The sequence below is a fragment of the Brachypodium distachyon genome, chromosome 1, assembly GCF_000005505.3.
Source record: "Brachypodium distachyon strain Bd21 chromosome 1, Brachypodium_distachyon_v3.0, whole genome shotgun sequence".
Classification (NCBI taxonomy): domain Eukaryota; kingdom Viridiplantae; phylum Streptophyta; class Magnoliopsida; order Poales; family Poaceae; genus Brachypodium; species Brachypodium distachyon.
This window is the reverse complement of record NC_016131.3, coordinates 56,889,479-56,898,725: the sequence shown is the minus strand read 5'-3', so window position 1 is coordinate 56,898,725 and position 9,247 is coordinate 56,889,479. Positions and strand designations below refer to the sequence as shown.

General features: G+C 43.5%; 1 non-coding gene across 1 annotated transcript; it reads right to left on the bottom strand.

Moving 5' to 3' along the window:
• Positions 1-954: 954 nt before the first annotated feature.
• TRNAT-AGU lies at positions 955-1,028 on the bottom strand. Its single transcript has one exon. It is a non-coding gene; the product is annotated as a tRNA-Thr (tRNA).
• Between the last annotated feature and the right edge of the window lie 8,219 nt (positions 1,029-9,247).

Genomic DNA, 9,247 nt, shown 5'->3' with positions numbered 1-9,247 from the left:
ACAAAACACATTACACTCTTGCAGCTGAGCAAGTCCAATTTGAAGTGATCTAATGTCCTCCTGCGAGACAAGCTGTCAGGTTTCCATCTCAGTGAGAACCATCTTTCCTACCAACCAACAATGCACAAAAGGCAGATAAATAACAAAACATGACACCACCATATGGTCATATTCGGTGCACATTTCTTTCTTACATTGGTCAACGTCTGAATGTTTTACATGTCAAAACGAGGGATGATGATTGGATCATTCTATTAATTTTCGTTTTTTTCCTTTTGACTCTGTTTGTTGTTGTTGGGCGGCTGGAACCACTTTGCAGAGCAGCACTCTGACTTGTCCAAAACTGACTAACTGAAACAAACTTTACAGAGCAGTGGGCATGGATCCGTTGGAAAGAAGAGCACGCAGGTACAGATGGAGAAATAGAAATCAAACTAATAAGCCATCTTTATTTATTTGCACGCCTGCATTTCCTTGCCAAGTGCGACTGTGTGTCATCCATGACACATGGAAGTATGGAACTTGAGAGGAAGGAAACTAAGATTACGCATTTCGCAAACTGGTCAGAAACGATCATAATGTCGAGATCGTATAGTTTGGGAGGATGCAAGAAGCAATGCAGCATCTAAAAAACATGGAAACAGAGGGATGCTTTCGTTGAGAGTTGAACTCAAGACATCCAGCTTATTTTGCACGGTTGCATTTCCTTGCCAAGTGCGACCGTGTGTCATCCATGACATGGAACTTGAGAGGAAGGAAAGTAAAATTACGCATTTCCGCAAACTGGTCAAAAAAACAATCATAATGTCGGGATCACGTAGTTTGGGAGGATGCAATTATGCAGGGGAGGGAAAAAAGAAGTGAAGAACAATGACCAAATCCTACCTACGGATACAGTAGATGTGTAAGAAGCAAATGCAAATGCAAAAAAAGATAAAAAAAATGAACGTTGGATGCTTTCGTTGAGAGTTGAACTCAAGACCTCCCGCTTACTAAACGGGTGCTCTAACCAACTGAGCTACGAAAGCATTTTTGGCTGGAACTATTTTATTACTTATATTACATAGAAGCAGAGGTAAAAAGAGGTATACAATGTGTGGTCTAGACACGTTTGCTCTAGCTGCTGGAGGTAGGTAGCCACACGCACACGCCGTGCACCGGCAGATACCAAATGCGAGCATCGAGATCGCTAGCTAGGGGACCAAAACTTAAAAAGGTATAACAAGCCGATGGATCCTCCCGGTCGCCAGGGCGCGCGGCGGCTTCTGGTCGGCGCCAAGAGCCAGGGACGCAGCTAGATCTCACCGCACGATATATACATACATGCAGCTGCCTGTACACGCCTTGGCAAGCCTCACGAGCCACGGATGCACAGAGAATTCCATTGAGCATCGAGCACACGGAGCACACGATCGACTGTGCTGCAGCTTAGCTTTTCGATCGATCCCCCCCTCCGGTCACCATCACAGTGCTCCCACCAGCCTAGCACAGAGATCTATCTGCTTGACTGCTTCATGGCCGAGATCCATCCATCTCATGTGCCTTCTTCGCTCTCGCAGTCTCTGTCGACGTCTGATAGATCGTCGCCTTTTGCAGAGGAGATAGATACGCCACTACCCAATTCACTGCCAAAGATAAGGGGCGCATACTGTACTATATCTGGCTATAGCCATGCATGCCATCAAAGGCCAGATATGATGCCACACCACCCACTTCATTGTGCTATGAGCCATATAGCTCATGTGCGTTGCAACTTAATTACAATCACAAAAGCTTTTTCCAGGATTCATTCTAGGCCACCCACGAGATATTGATTTGTGTCCTAAATTTGTGACGTTGGAGTTCAGACGTCGGCGTGCCGTGGCATCTCTAGTCTATCGGTCCGACGCGTGCCAAGTGGCAGACTTACAGCTGGGTCCAAATTTTCAGGGAAATTTCATCGATTTTCGCACGTTTTGACGATGAAGTGGCCATTTTTGCATGGTTCTACGTCGTCATCAGAGCTCGACGAATTGAAGGCCATCGTCTCTCTCTTTTACGTACGTTCCTGTCCACCAGTGCGTATGGTAAGCACGCGCAAGTCAAACACAGCTCCTAGGTACATATAGAGTAGATGGATAGTTTGGACAATGACAGGACGCCGACGAGCAATTAACGATCGGCCTACTGTCGGTAAAAAAGCATGCATGCACAGCAAAGCACCCTCAGCTGGCATGTACGTTCAGGGCAGGCCTTTAGTTTCCCGTATATGTGTGTGTACTCACTCCGTTCCTAAATATTTATCGTGGTTTTAGTACAAATTTGCACTAAAATTTGAAATAATCTTCAGAATCTTTGAAGTAATCCCGGCCTCTTCTCAACGTACGATGCGATCGATGTAATTAATCTGCTTGACAAATATATGCATCCTCCTTTTAAAAAAAGTTGGCGTACGTGTTTTCGTTAAGATAATGCTTTGACAAGGTATTACTTCACTGCTATGTTTTTTAAAGACATTTAATTAATCAAGACCAATGAATTCATCTCCAAAAGTTTTACTAATAGTCGTGCTTTCCTGTCATGTAAAGTTTTGTCTTAACGAAACCGAATACGCCAACCTTTGTAAGAATGAGAAAGCGTATAGCAACCGGCCGGGCCGGTTTCGGGTATCATCAATATTTTTGAGGTCGACCAATGCTGTTCTGGTCAAAAAAGGCCGACGTGGCCAGCAATTTAATTAACTACTCCCTCTGATGCTAAATTCTTGACTCAAATTTGCCCAAATATGAATATATATATATTTTTAAAAGCGTCTAGATACATATAATATTTCGATAACAATTTAGAATTGGAGGGAGTACTAATTATCAATGCTACTCTACTCTACTTGAACACCTAATTACTAAACAAATTCAGAGTGCATATGCATGCTTGGATGCTTGGGTATATAGCTAGTGCGACACATGATGACGACGATAATAATCATTTCCTGTCCGGCCGGACACACTAACGATGGACCGTGTTGAGTGAAAAAATTCCATGGCAGCCGTCCGTCCTGCGTGATTGGAAATTCCATTCTATTCGATTCTACACCATTCGATCTACTCCATTCTATTCCATTCCATTGATTCCAGCTCCTTTGATAATTCCGACGTGGCCACTACTCCCAGCTGCATGCGATCGCCGGCCATTCTCAGCCTCTCATCATGGGGAGATCCGATTTGAATCTCGCGCTCCTCGCCGTCCACGTGTCCCGTCCTAGGGTTCCACTTGCATGCATGCATGCCCACGGTTTTGCTTGGACTTTTCTTGCATGCAGTTTCTGGCTTCTCTTTAAGTTGTGGCCACCAATCGTGTGTTCAATCTGGTCGGGTTCCATTTCCGGTGGCCGTTCGTTGGTTCCTTCTCGGTTGTTCTTCTTCTAACGTACATGGACAGCTTGGAGATTCGTGCTGTGGGTCCCGACGGTCAAAAGAGGGCTTTTGTTGGGAGGGTCGTACTGCCAAGGTCCATGGAGTATCATCAGTGGTAAACAGACTTGTTAGAGAATTTAATCGGCATATCGAATCCAAATGATTACTGATTTCATCAGCTCTTAATGTGGAGGCGGGTTAATTAATATGGTCAAAGAGAACTAAAAAATACTACTACCCCTGTTTCATAATTCCTATAGATACATTCATTTTTGGACAAATTTGAGACAAAAATTATGAAACGTAGGGAGCAGGAGATATGCCGCTAGAGAAATTTCTGCCGAGAAACCTAAAATTGTGATTTGGACATTTTTCACGGAGACCCAATATACATTATCCTTCGATTCTCCAATCCTAATCATAGGGTACACGTACACAAGACGTAGTACTACCACCTTTAGATATGTGGTTTTGCCTTCATCATGCATGTTGGTGCGTGTCTAGCTAGCTACAACTGGTGTCATAAGAGATTCTTGATAGTACAGATTCTTGCCAAACAAAAAATTAACCAAGGGACAAGGGTAGCTCTCGAAACCGGCCCAAAGTCATTAATTTCCTATATATGTGGCAGTTTCATAGCTCGCGAGTAAATATACTCGAGACAGACAGATGTCGTAAAAAGCTCGAGCGCGACGCTGATACGATGGATGTTAACCCTACTCCCTGTCTCGTTGCTGTTTGTACCGGCATTGCCGTTGCATCATATAGCTAAGGTTAAGTTGCTATCCAGGAGAGACGGAAAGAAGAGATGGACCGGCTTTGCGAAAATTGATCTGGACCAGGCGTTGTTGGTTTTTTTCGAAAAGGAGGAAAGTCCCCGGGCTCTGCATCGATCGATGCATACATCCATATATTATTAAAATCATTCATCATCCAAAATCATCCAAAGAACAAGTAGCCGGATACCAAAGGAAAATTACATAGAGTGAAAGGAAAACATCAAAATCCTTCCAGCCTAAGACCTGTGCGCCATCCAAACCGGCTGAATAACTCCTGTGCGACCGTCTCCAAACGGTTGCACCCAAAATTCATACATTCCTAAGCCTCCGTCCGAATCAATATGGACCACATACGGAGCCAATGGGACGCTCGAAAAACGACCTGCAAGAAGTTAGCCACTCTCTTGTTATGAAAAACCAAATCATTTCTGCAATTCCATATAAACCAACATATCGCACACGTCCCTACAAGGATGAGCGAGGCAAAAAATTTCTCAACACACCTAAGCCACCGCCCAAACATATTAGTAACACAAGATGGCGGGGGTAAATTAAATGTCACAAAGACGGTTCGCCACACCAAACGCGCCATCGGACACTGGAAAAAAGGATGTTGAATGGTCTCATCTTGATCACAGAAAACACACTCTTGATACCACCCCAATTCCTTTTGGCCAAATTATCCTTAGTAAGCACCACCCCCCGACATAAATACCAAGCAAATTTTTTTATTTTAAGAGAAACTTTAAGTTTCCAAATAACCTTATGACGAAATTGGCAATCATTATCAATAAGCGAGTTGTACAGCGACTTCACCAAATATGACCCAGAAGAATTCAGTCTCCAGGTAAAAAAATCCGCTTAATTCACAAGATTTACAGACTCGAGTTTATGACACAACTCCAACCAATCCACCAAACGATCCCCAACAATTGCTCTACGAAATGCAATATTAGGAGGATCCGTCCCCAACACTTCAGCAACCGAAGCCTTATGGTTAAGAACAATCCTATAAAGAGATGGAAACTGACGTCTAAGAGGAGAGTCACCAAACCATGTATCTTCTCAAAAACAAACATCGGCTCCACAATTAACCGAAAAAGAAATATGAGGAAAGAAAAACTGACGAATCCGCAGCAATCCCTTCCAAAAAGGTGAACCATAAGCCTTCATTCGAACTTGGGACAAAGAGCTTGCGTAGAGATATTTATTCCGCAATAACTCCACCCACAACCCCTCACCCGAAAGAATCTTATAGAGCCACTTACTCAGCAAACAAATATTTTTAATCTCGAAATTCTCAATCCCCAAACCTCCTTGATCACGAGGCCGGCATAGGATATCCCACTTAGCCAATCTGTATTTTCTTTTTTGTTCATCGCATTGCCAAAAGAATCTCGAACGATAGAAATCCAATCTTTTAACGACCCCTTTTGGAATTTCAAAGAAGGACATCATGAACATAGGCAAACTAGTTAAGACCGAATTAATAAGCGTAAGACGGCCACCACTAGACAGAAGCCTTTCTTTCCAATAGCTTAGCTTCTTCTCAAAACGATCCTCGACACCTTTCTATTCTTTATTCATCAACTTACGGTAATGTATCGGAATTCCTAGATAACGAAAAGGAAACGAACCCATCCCGCACCCAAATAATTGAGTACACGGGTCCTCACACTCCTTCGCTTGGCCAAAACAAAATAATTCGCTTTTATGAAAATTAATCTTAAGACCCGACAGCTGCTCAAAAACGCACAAGAGCAACTTTAAAAATTTAGCTTGTTGGAGATCATGCTCAAGAAAGATCAATGTATCATTAGCGTACTGGAGTATTGACACACCTCCATCTACAAGATGCGGAATAACTCCATTAAATGACCAATACCCTTAGCCCTCTCTACCAGCACTGCCAACATATCCGCCACAATGTTAAAAAGCACTGGAGACAACGGATCCCCTGCCTAACGCCCTTCATAGTCTGAAAATAATGCCCAATCTTGTCATTCACTTTGACACCAACACTCCCTCCCTTCACAAAATCATCAATCCAAGCACACCACTGCTCATCAAAACCTTTCATCCTAAGAGCCTGTTGAAGAAAGGACCATCTAACCTTATCGTAAGCCTTTTCAAAATCAATTTTTAAAATTAGCCCATCTAATTTTCTGGTATGCAACTCATGAACCGTTTCATGTAACACGACCACACCCTCCAGAATGTGCCGCTCAAACATGAAGGCAGACTGCGTAGGTTTAATAACCGAACTAGCCACAACATTAATTCGGTTAGTACAAACTTTCGTGAAAATTTTATAGCAAACATTTAACAGACAGATAGGCCTATATTGCTGAATCTGAGAAGCATCCTCTTTCTTAGGCAACAAGGTGATTATCCCAAAATTTAAACGAAAAATTGGGAGAAATCCAGCATGAAAGTCAGCAAAAAGAGCCATCAAATCATCCTTAATCACCGCCCAAAACTTTTGATAAAACTCAGCCAGGAGACCATCAGGACCCGGAGCCTTATTGGGCTTCATCTAAAAGACCGCTCTTCCTCCTCCGAAAACGACGCAGTAAGAATGGTATTCTCCTCCGGACTAACACGCTCAAGGTCAGCCAACATTGATTCACCCATAGAAACTGCACTAGCCTCTGATGGACCAAACAATTGCTTGTAATAATTGGTGATATACAGTCTCAACTGTTCATCACCAACAATCGTACCTTCCGACTGCTCAAGCTGAAAAATTTGCTTCTTACGATGCTTCCCATTAGCAACCAAATGAAAGTAATGCATATTATTATCACCATTACGGGCACTAATAAATTTCGCCCTCTGTGACCATTTAGACTCATCATCACGATACAAAGCCGCTAACTGATCATCAGCGAGGCGCTTAGCCGCCCAATCATCACAGGACAAGGGACCAAGCTCAGCCCACACATCTAATTCTTCTACCAATCGCAAAAGGCGATCCCTCTCAAGCTTAAAAACACTGCTAAGATTTTTAGCCCAACCCCTTAAAAATTGTCTAATATGTCTAATATGATTTTGCCAACGTTCAATAGCAGACCGACCCCGAGAAACCCCCCTCCACTCAGCTGCAATAGTCTCGAAAAAGCCTTCTTTCGACAACCAAGATAATTCGAAACTAAAACAAGCCTGATTACCAAGGTGAGCAGCATCTCCAGAATCTAACAACAAGGGAAAATGGTCAGAAAGAGACCGCTGCAAAGCATGCACCGAGACAAGCGGAAATTTAGCCTCCCATTACGTACTCATTAAAACCCGATCTAATTTCTCGTAAGTCGGGATGGGGAGATTATTAGCCCAAGTAAATTGCCTACCCGAAAGTTCAATCTCACGGAGGTTCAAACTCTCAATGATCGCATTGAAAAGAAAGGGCCAACGTTCCTGAAAGGCATCGGAACTCTTCTCTTCCTGTCTATGGATAATATTAAAATCACCGTCCACCAACAAAGGAAGAGTCTCAGATGAGCAGAACTGGACCAACTCAGTCAAAAAATCAGATTTAAACTGAGGTTGAGCAGCCCCATAAACCGCCACCAACACCCATCTAAAACCGTCAGACTTCGATTTGAGGCTAAACTTAACACAGAAGTCGCCCGCATCGACAGACAGCACCTCCAGTGAATTCGCATTTAACCCCAACAACATACCTCCTGAACGACCCTTCGGTGGGAGACAGTGCCAAATAAAATCTAATCCACCCGCGATATGATTAAGAAAGCCAGTTGAGAAGTATGATCGTCCCGTTTCCATGAGGACAATAAAATCAAGATTATGCTCTCGAACAACACCCGCCAAAAAACCGTGCTTAGCCAAGTCACGAAGACCTCTGCTATTTCAGAACATTCCTTTCATGAGGTAACAACTTGTTTTTTAATTTTTAAAGCACTACCACGTGGACGTCCCACCTTGGTCTGCTTTTTTCCAACAACAACCCCTCGAGAGCGAGAAGGAAGAGACTCACACAGGACCTCTTCCTCCTCCTCATCAGACAAGTCGCGACATAACTGTTCTGCCGAATCTAACAAAAGACAATTAGAAGTATCTGAAAACCTCTCAATTTTCTTGGCACACAGAACATGTAAATTAGCCGCTAACCGGTCAATTTCATTATTTTTAATCAAATGAATAGTCCTAGAAATTTCTTTAGCACCCGTACCTAAAGAAACCCCTAAACTAGACATGTCTGAAGCAATATCATCATCAGAAATAGAAAGAATAGAATTTTCAAACTCCACATTCATACCTGTTTGAGCTTCAAGATTCCGGATTTTAGCAAGTCGCATTGACTTGTTAATCATCGCCTCATCAGAGTCAGCTTGGGCCGCTAGACGCGCACTGAAGAAGGCGGCGGGTACTCGCGACGCCTTCCTCGCGCTAGCGGGAACCGCACCCTCCTGAGGTGCAGCCAACACCTCGTCATCGGGACAGTAAACTCCAAGCTCGACTCCAACACAGACCGCGGCAGCACGGACGACGGAGACGGCGACCGACGAAACGGGGACTCGGCTCGCGGACCCACGAACTATGGTACACCGGCCGAACCGTTAGGAGCAACCGAGCAAGTGCATGTTGACATCGACAAAGGCAATTAGCTTTTTCTGGTCTTCCTGGTCTGGACCAGTGTGGCACTTATCGTGTAGGTGTTAACTTTGGTCTGTGAAAATTCTTCTTCGTACGTGCAACCACTAGTACGTGTCACCAGGGATCCAAACATAGCCACATATATAGGTAGGTAGGTAGGTAGGTAGGTAGGAGTACTTTTTTGGTCAGGGATCGAAGGTTTTTTAATTTCTTTCTTGGATGTGGTTAATAGTCTGGTGTGTGGGAATATATACTTTGTCATAATTGTTTTGACCAGCGCAAGTAATGTTGATCTAGTGCTCACATCTCAATAAACAAGTTTATTACTTCACCATACGTGCGTAGCTAGTCGATTATGCATACTCCGTAGAGCAATTGGAAAAGGTTGAGCTATATTGACTATGGTTGTATTGGTTCGTCGGAAGAACGGACGGCTCACCACTTTTCTTTTCTTTTTGTGCG